This window comes from Amblyraja radiata, chromosome 5, assembly GCF_010909765.2.
Source record: "Amblyraja radiata isolate CabotCenter1 chromosome 5, sAmbRad1.1.pri, whole genome shotgun sequence".
In the NCBI taxonomy this organism is placed as follows: domain Eukaryota; kingdom Metazoa; phylum Chordata; class Chondrichthyes; order Rajiformes; family Rajidae; genus Amblyraja; species Amblyraja radiata.
The window spans coordinates 24,859,203-24,873,749 of NC_045960.1; the positions used below are offsets into that span (position 1 = coordinate 24,859,203).

General features: G+C 44.2%; 1 protein-coding gene and 1 long non-coding RNA gene across 5 annotated transcripts in view; one reads left to right on the top strand and one right to left on the bottom strand.

Moving 5' to 3' along the window:
* The window catches only part of LOC116973104, a 31,878-nt gene extending 20,998 nt beyond the window's left edge, over positions 1 to 10,880 (top strand). The window contains exon 3 of the long non-coding RNA XR_004411998.1: positions 10,859 to 10,880. This is a non-coding gene — a long non-coding RNA (uncharacterized LOC116973104). The remainder of the gene's footprint in view (positions 1 to 10,858) is intronic.
* LOC116973103 (pleckstrin homology domain interacting protein) overlaps positions 1 to 14,547 on the bottom strand; it is a 191,504-nt gene that overhangs the window by 122,322 nt on the left and 54,635 nt on the right. The window lies entirely within an intron of this gene.

Sequence of the window (14,547 nt, forward strand, 5' to 3'; positions counted from 1 at the left end):
TACTTCCCTGGTTCGGGACACATTTACCCAAACTGCAATGTCCAGCCCATAACTTAGATATTTTAATGTTACGCATATTATCCCACGAACCCGACCGCCATTGCTATTGTAACCCGATGTCTCCATAATTTTACACCAATGTGCTTCTCCCCGCAGCTTCATGGAGAAGGTCCCATGCCTGAATTATTATGCCCTGTTGGTCCAGCAAGACGGATACTCCGGCAAGGCTCTACAACCAAGGGTGCCAGAAAATCAGAAGTGGACCTGTGCATAGTTCCCTAAAAGTGGCAGAGTGGTTGAATAAGATGGTGAAGAAGGTCTCCGACATGCTGGTCTTCATCGGTCAGGGAATTGGGTGTAGAGGTTGGGCATTATGTTATTGTTGTACAGGACATTGGTGAGGCCAAACTTGGAGTGTTTGTGTTTGGTTTTGGTCACCCTGCTACAGGAAAGATGCCATTAAGCTGGGAGTGTACAGCAAGACTCGAAGGGCTGAGCTAAAGCAATAGGTTGGACTGGCTAGGACTTTGAACCTTGGAGTGCAAGAGGCTAAGGGGTGATCACATAGAGGTGTATAATGCCATAGATAAGGTGAATACATATAGTCTTTTCCTCAGGTTGGGGAAAAAAGTAGATTACATAATTTATGTGTGAGGGAAAAGATTTAATAGGATCCTGCGTGGCAGCTTTTTCCACAGAGGGTGATGTGTAAATGAAACAAGCTGCCAGAGGAAGTATTTGAGGCAGGTGCAATAACAATGTTATCTGTTTCCATGCTGTATGACTCTAATGATAAACGGTTTATTTGGATTAATACTTTTGTCGATCTAATATAATGTCTTACAATTTGTGAAATAATCAGTCACCAAATGAAGGATACACACACACAAAATTAAAAAGCCAGAACAATCACTGACTATTATGTCTGAAGAGCAACATTATAAAAATTGTTCATTTTAAAATGCAATAAAACACGAACATTAACATTGAATTAACTTTTGCAAATTACTGAAAAGTAATTTGGAAAACAGCTTAACATCTGAAATAAAATGCTAAACTTGGGGTCAGCTGCTCTCACAGGTACAGTATCCTCCATAATGTTTGAGACAAAGACCCATCATTTATTTATTTGCCTCTGTACTCCACAATTTGAGATTTGTAATAGAGAAAATCACATGTGGTTAATGTGCATCTTGTCAGATTTTATTAAAGGCAACTTTAAACATTTTGGTTTCACCATGTAGAAATTACAGCCGTGTTTATACACAGTTCCCCCATTCCAGGGCACCATAATGTTTGGGACACAACAATGTCATGTTGATGAAAGTAATCATGTTTAGTATTTTGTTGCATATCCTTTGCACGCAATGACTGCTTGAAATCTGTGATTCATGGACATCACCAGTTGCTGGGTGTCTTCCCTAGTGATGCTCTGCCAGGCCTGTATTGCAGCCATCTTTAGCTTATGCTTGTTTTGGGGGCTAGTCCGTTCAGTTTTCTCTTCAGCATATAAAAGGCATGCTCAATTGGGTTCAGATCGGGTGATTGTCTTGGCCACTCAAGAATTTTTTAGCTTTGAAAAACTCCTTTGTTGCTTTAGCAGTATGTTTGGGATCATTGTCTTGCTGCAGAATGAACTGGCGGCCAATGACTTTTGAGGCATTTGTTTGAACTTGTGCAGATAGGATGGGTCGATACACTTCAGAATTCATTATGCTATTATCATCAGCAGTTGAATCATCAATGAGGATAAGTGAGCCAGTACCTTCAGCAGCCATACATGCCCAGGCCATAACACCCCCACCACCGTGTATCACAGATGAGGTGGTATGATCAGCTTAATTGTGGATGATCAGCTATGATCACATTAAATGGCGGTGCTGGCTCGAAGGACCAAATGGCCTACTCCTGCACCTATTGTCTATTGTATGCTTTGGATCTTGGGCAGTTCCTTCTCTCCTCCATACTTTGATCTTGCCATCACTCATATAAGTTAATCTTTGTCTCATCTGTCCACAGGACCTTTTTCCAGAACTATAGTTGCTCTTTTAAGTACTTCTTGTCAAACTGTAATCTGGCCATCCTATTTTTGTGGCTAACCAGTGGTTTGCAACTTGCAGTGTAGCCTCTGTATTTCTGTTCATGAAGTCTTCTGCGGACAGTGGTAATTGACAAATCCACGCCTGACTCCTGAAGAGTGTTTCTGATCTGTCGGACAGGTGTTTGGGGATTTTTCTTTATTATAGAGAGAATTCTTCTGTCATCTGTCTTCTTCTGTCTATTTAGAAGATTGAGGGGGGATCTTATAGAAACTTACAAAATTCTTAAGGGGTTGGACAGGCTAGATGCAGGAAGATTGTTCCCGATGTTGGGGAAGTCCAGGACAAGGGGTCACAGTTTAAGGATAAAGGGGAAATCCTTTAGGACCGAGATGAGAAAAACATTTTTCACACAGAGAGTGGTGAATCTCTGGAACTCTCTGCCACAGGAGGTAGTTGAGGGCAGTTCATTGGCTATATTTAAGAGGGAGTTAGATGTGGCCCTTGTGGCTAAAGGGATCAGGGGGTATGGTGAGAGGGCAGGTACAGGATACTGAGTTGGATGATCAGCCATGATCATATTGAATGGTAGTGCAGACACAAAGGGCCAAATGGCCTACTCCTGCACCTTGGCCTCCCAGTCCCTTTGTGATTAGTAAGCTCACCAGTGCTCTCTTTCTTCTTAATGATGTTCCAAACAGTTGATTTTTGGTAAGCCTAAGGTTTGGCTGATTTTTAACAGTTTTATTCGTGTTTCTCAATCTCATAATGGCTTCTTTGACTTTCATTGGCACAACATTGGTCCTCATGTTGTTAAACAGTAACAAGTTTCCAAAGGTGATGGAAAGACTGGAGGAAAGGCAAGGTGCTGAGAGCTCTCTTATACCTGCATTAACAAGGCAATTAAGCACACCTGAGCAATTACAAACGCCTGTGAAGCCATGTGCCCCAAACATTATGGTGCCCTGAAATGGGGAGACTATGTTTAAACACAGCTGTTATTTCTACATGGTGAAACCAAAATGTATAAAAATGGCCTTTAATAAAATCTGACAATGTGCACATACGATGTTTTCTATTACAAATCTCAAATTGTGTACAGAGGCAAATAAATAAATGATGGGCTTTTGTCCCAAACATTATGGAGGGCCCTGTAAATGTAAGAAATACCATTGATTTCCAAGAAGAACAGTAGACATGCCCCTACTGAGCTAGTCAATATTTATTCTGAAGAAGCTTTGATAGAAAAATATGATGTAGTCTTCATGGGAGTGCTACGTGTGAATGGGCTGTGTGAAAACCAACTAGTTATAATGTTTCAAAACCATTTAATTGGCTATAATATTATTTGGGACATCCTTAAAGGGATATGATATAAATATGCTTTTCACTTTGCAGTTTTATTATATTTGAATTAACATGTATTTTGCCCAAGTATCCATTAACTGTTCATTGTCTACACTGTATCAATCGTGCCGGTTTGATTTATCAAATGAATACATTATAAGTTCATAAGTGATAGGAGCAGAATTAGGCCATTGGGTCTATCAAGTCTACTCCGCCATTCAATCATGGCTGATTTATCATTTTAAGGCTTCCTTTTAAAGAATTTAAAATACACATGATCATTACTTTCTGCATATTTTTTTTAATTTTGAGGGTTCATGGATTACATCCCAAGTGTAGGCAGAATAGCCAATAGGTCCGCTCACTGTCTTTTCATTCATCAGGTCATAAGGAATGGGAGTAGAATTAGGCCATCCGGCCCATCAAGTCTACTCCGCCATTCAATCATGGCTAATCTACATTTTCCTCTTATTATCCTGCCTTCTCCCCATAACCCCTGACATCCGTACTAATCAAGAATCTATGCATCTTTGCCTTAAAAATATCCATTGACTTGGCCTCCACAGCCTTCTGTGACAAAGAATTCCAGATTCACCACCCTCAGTCAGAAATTTCTTTAGAAATTCCTCATCTCCTTCTTAAAGAAACGTCCTTTAATTCTGAGGCTATGACCTCTAGTCCTAGACTCCCCCACTAGTTCTGATTCCCGGCGTGCCGAGAAGGTCCCCTGGAATGTTGCGCCTGGCGAGCTGTTCTCCGGGCGTGCCGCGGCCCTTAACAAACAGCAGGCCTGGCTCGACCGCCCTGGAAACGGGTTCCCACCCAGAGAAGGAAGGCCGGTGAACCGCGGACATAGAAACATAGAAAATAGGTGCAGGAGGAGGCCATTCGACCCTTCGAGCCATACCCAAACAGCAGGCCTGGCTTCACCGCCGTGGAGACGAGAACCTGCCCGGAGAGGGAAGACCGGCGAACCACTGTAGACCAGGAATTGGAGAGGAGGATGGGGGGGGGAGTTGGGGACGGACTAACCGGGGGATTGTATTTATGTTCGGTGATAATCCTGCTAATGCGTATGCAACAAAAAAAATCAGTACCTTGTGGTAATTATCAAACTAATACATTTAGATCATGGATAAGATAATGGAACTACTATTTTTTAATTGTCTCATTTACTAAAGTGGTATAAGACCATACTCAATACTCCCTTTCTTAACCCAAAAGCATATTTTTTAATAACATGATTAAAAATTTAATTCATCAAACCAACCTGAACTTATAGGTTTAATAAATATTGCCAGGAAATTCTGATTACATCTTTAAATACTCAAAGACTCTACATTATGCTGGTTTAAAAAGTAACCAAATTGTTAAAGAAAAACACATGTTTGTATAAAATTATGAGGGGAATAGATTGGGTGGACGCACAGAGTGGATGGAACCGAGACCCAGATGGCACAGGTTGAAGGTGAGGGGGGAAAGATTTTACAGGAATCTGAGGATTAACCTTTTCACCCAAAGGGTGGTGGGTGTATGGAATGAGCTGCCGGAGGAGGTAGTTGAGGCAGGGACTATCCTAATGTTTAAGAAGCAATTAGGCCGATCTGCTATTATCATGGATGGAAAATACTTATCTTGCAATTGCTGTATGGCAAATAATTGGTTAAATAAATTGAATATTGGTCTCTTAATGCATTGGGATTATCGCACAAATGTTGCTGTGGCACGGTGGTGCAGCAGGTAGAGTCGCTGCCTCACAGTGCCAGAGACCCAAGTTCGAACCTGACCTCAGGTGCTATCTGTGTGAACTTTGCACGTTCTCACTGTGACCACGTGGGTTTTCTCCGGGAGCTCCGGTTTCCTCCCACATCCCAAAGACGCTTAAGTTTGTAGGTTAATTGACCGCTGTAATTTGCCCGAGTGTGCAGGGAGTGGATGGAAAAGTGGGATAGCACAGAACTAATGTGAAGTGCTGATCAATGGCCAGTGTGGACTCGGTGAGTCAAAGACCATGTTTCCACGATGCAGGTCTAAGTACAGACTTCGCTGAAATCACACCTGGCAGAATCTATAGTAAGATTTACTCTCCTTATTGGCAATTCAGGTAAGTTCCTCAACTGACTCCTATGACAAAGGAACTGTCTTGCAAGTTACAATTGAGCAGAATGTGGCTTGTGAGAAATAATTGAGCAGTGCGAGATGAGTGTAGGCAGAATAGCCAAATGTGTCGCTATTTCATCTTTTATAATTGACTCCAGCAGCTTCCCCACTGCCGATGTCAGGCTAACTGGTCTATAATTCCCTGTTTTCTCTCTCTCTCTCCCGCCTTTCTTAAAAAGTGGGATAACATTAGCTACCCTCCAATCCACAGGGTAACTGATCCTGAATCTATAGAACATTGGAAAATGATCACCAATGCATCTACGATTTCTAGAGCCACTTCCTTAAGTACCCTGGGATGCAGACCATCAGGCCCTGGGGATTTATCAGCCTTCAGTCCCATCAGTCTACCCAACACCATTTCCTGCTAAATGTGAATTTCCTTCAGTTCCTCCGTCACCCTAGTATATTTGGGAGATTGTTTGTGTCCTCCTTAGTGAAGACAGATCCAAAGTACCTCTTCAACTCATCTGCCATTTCCTTGTTCCCCATAATACATTCACCTGTTTCTGTTTTCCAGGGACCCACATTTGTCTTAATTAATTTTTTCCTCTTCACATACCTGAAGAAGAAGCTTTTACTATCCTCCTTTATATTCTTGGCTAGTTTACCTTCGTACCTTATCTTTTCTCCCCGTATTGCCTTTTTAGTTATATCCTGTTGCTCTTTAAAAATTACCCAATCTACTGGCTTCCCACTCATCTTTGCTATGTTATAGTTCTCTTTTATTTTTATACTGTCCTAGACTTCCCTTGTCAGCCATGGTCGCCTCTTAAGGGCCTGTCCCACCAGCATGCGCCTGCATGCGGCAAGCGCGACCTAACCTGGTCACTTGAGCCGTACGTCCTCGCGGGGCCGGTCCCACTTCAATCGCCGGAGTTGTGCGGAGCTGGTCCCGACATCCTGTGCTCCGAAAAACTGACCGTGTTTAAAAATTCCGCGCGGCAACGGCCTGCCGGCCCGCAGCCGCCTCGTCACTCACTCGCCCTCCGCGCGACTCCCGCTTCTGGTTTGGTCGCGCTTGCCGCATGCGGTACGGCTCAAGCAACCATGTTAGGTCGCGCTTGCCACATGCAGGCGCATGCTGGTGGGACCGGCCCTTTACTCTACTTAGAATCTTTCTTCCTCTGGAATTAACTGATTCTTCTGTATTATTCCTAGAAATACCTGCCATTGTTTTCCAACTGTCATCCCTACTAAGGCCTCTTTTCAGTCACTGTTGGCCAGCTCATGCCTCTATAGTCCTCTTTGCTCAACTGTAATACTGACACTTCCGATCTTCCCTTGTCCCTCTCAAATTGTAGATTAAAACTTTTCATATAATGGTCACTACCTCCTAATGGCTTCTTTACCTCGAGTTTCCTTATCAAATCCGGTTCATTAAACAAAACAAAATCCAGAATTGCCTTCCCCCTGGTAGGCTCCTGTACAAGCTGCTCTAAGAATCCATCGTGGAGCCACTCCACAAACTCCCTTTCTTGGGGTCCAGTACCAACCTGATTTTCCAAGTCTACCTGCATGTTGAAATCTCCCATAAACACAGTAGCATTACCTTTGCTACATGCCAATTTTAACTCTTGATTCAACTTGCACCCTATATCCAGGCCACTGTTTGGGGGCCCTTAGATAACTCCCATTAGGGTATTTTTACCCTTACAATTCCTCAGTTCAATCCACAATGACTCTGCATCTCCTGATTCTGTCACCCCTCGCAAGGGACTGAATTTCATTCCTTACCAACAGAGCTACCCCACCCCCTCTGCCCACCGGTCTGTCCTTTTGATAGGACGTACACCCCTGAATATTCAGTTCCCAGCCCTGGTCCTCTTAGTTATGCCCCAAAGTATTTGATACTTCCACCCAGTCTATGCCTCTCATACTTTAATACACTTCTACCAGGTTGCAGCTGTAAAACTTAATTAGCAAGATGGAACCGGAACATTCGGACTCTTTGAATGCAGATACGACAACAGAGTTCTCCCTTAATGGATAGGAGTGAAACAACTGTTTGACAGCACTGTGCAACTTGGGTGAAGACACCTTGTTATTTAAACATACCGTATTTCCCGGCAATGAAGATACTATTTTTTACCCTAAAATAAGGCCAGAAAATTTACCTGCGTCTTGAAGGCCAAAGGTTAGATTGTTAGCCAAGAAAGAAAAACTTGGCTATCCCTCAATACAGCGTCTGTAACAGGACAGCACCGCTGGGGGGGAAGAGTTCCTTCCACAGCATGTGGGGAGTCTGGCACGGGTCAGCACCGCTGGGGGGGAAGGGTTCCTTCCACAGCGTGTGGGGAGTCTGGCACGGGTCAGCACCGCTGGGGGGGAAAGAGTTCCTTCCACAGCGTGTGGGGAGTCTGGCACGGGTCAGCACCGCTGGGGGGGAAAGAGTTCCTTCCACAGCGTGTGGGGAGTCTGGCACGGGTCAGCACGGCTGGGCAGCCAAGGGTAAAATTGCGGGGAGGGCAGGAGCATTGAGACAGAGGGGGTAGGGAATCATACCAGAAACTTACTCAGTGGCGCGGGTGGCTGCGAGCGGAACTGCAGCTAGTCCCGGGGCTCGCAGGTGACCTGGAAACTGCAGATCGCCATCCGTTCACAAACATGGGTCCTGGTCCCTACGCAAAAAAGGTTGCCGACCCCTGGACTAAACCAAACCCTTGATCCTGTCCCGCCAGCCTTTTTTCAAAATGTAGCAACTCAAAATGGGGGTGCATCTTCATTGCCGGGAAATATCGTAATTGAAATGTTCTAAGAAACTAAAACAGGTTATCAGGAATTTGAGTGTGTACTCCAGATTATAACTTGAATGGCTAATACCACCCCACTCCCACCTTGTTCTTATATGACACTTACCTGCTAACAATCTCACATCTCACATTTCCTCTCAATCAAACACAAACCCCAAATTTGATTTAGAAACAAATCTACCATCTGCAGCCATATTCAAATCAGTTATATGAATGCAAATATGGTATCCCATCTGGGACCATAAGATACCAAGAAATGGCTAAACAACAGAAATGGAAAACAAAACAGGGGTTCTGACACAAAATGTGCGGCAGAAAATTCGTTAAGCCGAGCCAATGCTTTCCAGTTCAGTTATAAACAGGTGTCTACTGATGAAGTAGAATAGATGGAATCTTCTGTCTAATTACCGTTGATTAGAACACAGTTAAGGGCCTGTCCCACGAGCATGCGACTCCATGCGGCAAGCGCGACCTAACGTGGTCGCTTGAGCCGTACGGCCTCGCAGGGCCGGTCCTACTTCGATCGCCGGAGCCGTATGGAGTTGTGCGGAGCTGGTCCCGACATCGCGCGGGGCTCCGAAAAACTGACCGTGTTCAAAAATTCCGCACGGCAACAGCCTGCCGGTCCGCAGCCGCCTCGACGCCATACGCACCACCTGTACGGGCGTGCACAGCGTCTTGACGCCGTACGCAGCGACTTGACGACGTAAGTCACGCGCGAACCTCCCGCGGACTTTGCTCGAACTTCACGTCACTCACTCGACCTCAGCGCGGCCCCCGCTTCCGGTTTGGTCGCGCTCGCCGCATGCAGGCACATGCTGGTGGGACCGGCCTGTACGGGGATCACTCGACCTCCGCTCGGCCCCCGCTTCCGGTTTGGTCGCGCTTGCCACATGCAGGTCGCATGCTCGTGGGACAGGCCCTTAACTGTGGAGTTTAGGTTAGTTTAGAGATACAGCACGGAAACATGCCCTTTGGCCCACTGAGTCCGCACCGACCAGTGGTCCCCGTACATTAACACTATCCTACACACACTAGGGACAATTTACACTTATACCAAGTCAATTAACCTACAAACCTGTACGTCTTTGGGGTCTGGGAGGAAATCGAAGATCTCGGAGAAAACCCACGCAGGTCACGGGGAGAACGTACAAACTCCGTACATACAGGATCGAACCCAGGTCTCTAGCGCTGTAAGCACTGTAAGGCAGCAACTCTACCGCTGCGCCGCTCTGGAGATGACCAGTACAGGAGGATTTGGTCTGATTCTGCGTACTTTTAGTAATCTAGTACAACGTGTTCCAAGGAACAGTGAAATGCTTTTGTTGCTTGCTAATGCTGACTGGTTAGCACTCAACAAAAGCTTTTCATTGTACCTCAGTACACAAAACAATAAACTAAACTAAAAGTATGCAAAACCAAGACAAATCCATCTGGACTAGTTATCTCCATATTAGCCTTATTCTAATCATCAATAAATGGACAGAAGAATTAATTTGCAAGATTAACAATAATTTGCTTACCAATGTGCAATTTGGACCATTAGGACAAGCAAAAGCCCCTGGCATCAAGGGAACTTCTGCCTGAATAAGACACCTGATAGAACTGAAGTCATCAACTTACGGGTGGCAGAGTGGCATAGTTTGATCCTGACCTAGGGTGTCACGTGTCTGGAATTTGAATGTTCTCCCTGTGACCGCATGGGCATCAACCGGGTGCTCACGTTTCCTCCCTCAACCCAAAGACCTGCAGGTATGTCGGTTGAAGAAGGGTCTCGACCTGAAATGTCACCCATTCCTTCTCTCCAGAGATGCTGCCTGACCCGCTGAGTCACTCCAGCATTTTGTGTCCATTTCCAGGTTTGTAGATTACTTGGCTTCTACAAAATTGCTCCTAGTGTGGGGAGTAAATGTGAAAGTGGAGTACTAGAACTAGCATGAAAAGGTAATCGATAGTGGGCATAGACTCAATGGCCAATCAGCTTGTTCCATGCTGTATCTTAAAGAAATTAAATAAATCTTCCACTGGCTAGAGTCACATCTGGCATAAAGAAAACTAGTAACGATTTAGTAACGACCAGTCGGCCTTGAAACATCACTGTTGAGGTTAATCAGGCAATATCTCACACTTCATTTGTAATCTCCCTTCGATCAAATGATCAGAAGTAATGACCGAAGATAGACTGAAGATGGACACAAAGGTAGAAAAAAATCTGAAGAGGGGTTTCGGCCCGAAACGTTGCCCATTTCCTTCGCTCCACAGATGCTGCCGTACCCGCTGAGTTTCTCCAGCATTTCTGTGTACCTTGGATTTTCCAGCATCTGCAGTTCCTTCTTGAAGACAGTCACAAAATGCTGCGACTCAGCAGGTCGCGCAGCTTCTCTGGAGAAGAAGGATGGGCGACATTTTGGGTCAGGACCCTTCTTCAGACTATGTTGTTGATTACTGTAGAATTCTACAGGTAATTGGTAGCTAATGACGTATCACAATGTTTAAGAAACATTTAAACAGGTAAACGAATAGGACAGGTTTAGAGGGACATGGGCCAAATGCAGGCAGGTGGGACTAGTGTAGATGGGGCATGCTGGTCAGCGTGGGCAAGTTGGGCCTGTTTCTACATTATACGACTCTATGAAGTAGTAAAATCCTGTCAACATTCAAGCTTCTACTTGCAACATGACTTGTCAACAATGTTTAGCATTATGAGATAGTCCACGTGAAGTGTTGAGGGGTAGATTTACTAGAATGATACCTATGTTACAAGGGTTAAGTTACAAATTGACACTAACCAGGCTAGCACTACTTGGAACACGAGATTCTTTAGAGTGTGAGGAGAAACTTGATAGTTTTTCAAGATTTTTGGGCAGCTGCGAGAAGATTATTTCTGTTGGTTGGAGGAGTCCAGGGCCAACGAAATAAGTCTAAAAATCAGAGGAATGTTTCACGAGTGAAGTTAAGCAAAACTTTTTCTTATAAAGTATGGTGGTCCTGCAATCTCCTGCAATCGGTGCAAAAAAAAAATCCAGGAAGTATAATTCAAATATTAACTTGAAAATGTTCAGGCAGGCACATGGTGTAACATTGACAGACCTACCAAGATCTCAAAGAAAAGCAGTACTGGCTTAATACTGCTTTTCAGTTTATTTTAGATATACAGCATGGAAGCAGACCCCTTCGGACCACTGAGTCATTCCAGTGATCACCCCTTACGTTAGCACTATCCTGCACACTAGGGACATTTACAATTTTTACCGAAGCCAATTAACCCACAAACATGTACGTCTTTGGAGTGTGGGAGGAAACCGGAGCTCCTGGAGAAAACCCATGCAGTCACGGGGAGAATTGACAAACTCCATACATACGGATACACCCGTATTCAGGACCACGGGCCATCGTGCCGCCCCTATATTCATTATTAAAATTTTTAATAATCTATTTGCCACCAGAGTCTTCACAAAAGGCTGGAGGATAGCTAACATCATACCATTGTTTAAAAATACAGCTAGTTAGTTTAACCTCAAAGTTGGGCAAATTACTTGAATTGATTCTATGGATCATTATAAACCTTTATATGGAAAGCTACAGATTAATCACAGTAATCTGCACAACATTTCTAAGTCACTGTTTTTTGAGGTAACATGGTAGACATACTAAATATAAAATGTAACTGTACTGAAAGCTGCAGCTATGCATTGCAGTTATAGGTTCAGACATAACAGATTTTGTATAGCCATCTTATAGCCATGTATAACTGGTCACCTGCTGATAGACAACTACTAGTAAAACAAGAAGTTTCTCTCCTCAAGAAAAGGCACTCAAAAAATGCAAATTTGTGACCTTCAGTTTTAATACTCAAGGTATCCATTTGATTCTTTTTGATATCATTTTTGAGGTAACATCACATCTGAATGTTTTGTCAAAAACTTGCATGATGCTTAGCTGTGTTCCAGTTCTTTATCAATACAAAACAAAGCATATTAAGTGAGGAGAAAATGACAATGTTTAAAATAACCCATTATCCGCTTCCTACACAAACAGACAAATGGTGTACTTGGTGACAAATTGCTTCGGTTTAGTCCAAGGCATCCCCCACTGATGCTTTGTTTGTAGATTACCATGAAATCAGTGCATTTTTTCAGCAATTACGTTCCTCCCACATTCTCTCCTTAGTTTCATGGATACCGTTACTGCAGCCTCCCTCAGATTACCATTTATTATGTGTGAAATTGTCGGCTGCCTACTCAGTCACAAGGAAGACACAGCTAAGGCAGATATTGTACTTGTTTAATGCCCGTACAAGTGTATTTCCAGCAGAGGGTGTTAGCACATCAAAAGCAAGAATCCCGACTACTTTCTCAACTGGAGAGTGCTGTGGTGCCGAGACCCAGAATTAAATCAGCTAACTCAGCACAGGTCTGGACTTTGATGTTCCGAGAATGCACGGCTCAGCAGGTCGCTGCCTCAAATCAGCTGAGCCACACGCAGAGCTCTCAGCATTACTTACCCAATAAACTAAATCATGACTTACCCAAAAACTAACTAAGTTCAGTTTAGTTTAGTTTACAGATAGACAATAGGTGCAGGAGTAAGCCATTCGGTCCTTTGAGCCAGCACTGCCATTCAATGTGATCATGGCTGATCATCCACAATCAGTACCCTGTTCATGTCTTCTCCCCATATCTCCTGACTCCGCTATCTTTAAGAGCCCTATCTAGCTCTCTCTTGAAAGTATCCAGAGAACCGGCCTCCATCGCCCTCTGAGGCAGAGAATTCCCCAGACTCCCAACTCTCTGTGAGAAAAAGTGTTTCCTCGTCTCCGTTCTAAATGGCTTACCCCTTATCACAGGTTAAACTACTAATTCCTGGGATCATTCATGTAAACCTCCTCTGGACCCTCTCCAGTCAGCACATCCTTCCTCAGATTTGGTGCCCAAAATTGCTCACAATATTCCAAATGTGGCTTTATAGAGACTCAGCATTATATCCCTGTTTTTGTATACAAGCCCTCTTGAAATAAATGCTATCATGGAAAATAAACATAATGTACCTGAACAGCACCCAATTCCACATCAACAATACCGTATCCAACTGTATATGCAGCAGCCAACCACCAACAGTGAAGGATTCACTCGGTCAATGGTCTGAGTAAACTCCAGTAAAAATAAAATAGTTCCAGGGAGGAGAAAAAAAGCACAACTGAATGGAGACACAAGGAACTACAGATGTTGGAATCTTGTACAAAAGACAAAGTGTGTCAGGCAGCATCAGTGAAGGGAATGGACAGACAACTTTCAGATCATGTGTAAAATTATAAAAGGACTGGACAAGCTAGATGCAGGAAAAATGTTCCAAATGTTAGGGGAGTCCAGAACCAGAGGCCCCAGTCTAAGAATAAAGGGGAGGCCATTTAAAACTGAGATGAGAAAAAAAGTTTTCACCCAGAGTTGTGAATTTGTGGAATTCTCTGCCACAGAAGGGAGTAGAGGCCAATTCACTGGATGAATTAAAAAAAGTTAGATAGAGCTCCTGGGACTAGCAGAATCAGAGGATATGGGGAGAAAGCAGGCAAGGGTTACTGACTATGAATGATCAGCCATGATCACAATGAATGGCGGTGCTGGCTCGAAAGGCCAAATGGCCTCCTCCTGCACCTATTTTGCTATGTTCTTTTCTATGTTCTTTCTAGATCAGGACCTTCTTCAGGCTGATTGTCCTGGGGTGAGAGGAAACTAGAAAAGAGAGGTGAAGCCAGGATAAAGCCTGGCTAGTGATAAGTGGATACAGGTGAGGGGTTTGATCGGCAGATGGGTGAAGTAAGTGATAAGGGTGAGAGGTCAGGTCTGGAGGAGTTCCCTCCGCCACGGGTACCATGTAATCCCGTGCTACCTGCTCCATGGTCGGATAGTCGCCGACTAAACCGTCTCTCCCACCTGATTTGCCAGGTGAGGAGGGGACTGTGGACCCCCAGCAGGACCAAAAACAAGACCTGTCAAAGGGCGGATGAGCTTCTAGCAAGCCAACATTTCAGTAGAAGTTGCAATCAATGTCGTACATAGCATTGTAAGGAATGATGATAAAGCACACACACCAAAATCCTATACTTCCAGCGGCGGAAGTCCGCAGAAACTGGAGGACGGAGATGTGTGGTGCGTCCGTCACCATTCCCGTCCAAAACCAGCACCACTGCGTCGCTAACGTTTTCAACGATGATGAATAAATGAATGCGAGAGATGAAAGGGTGTCAGGCA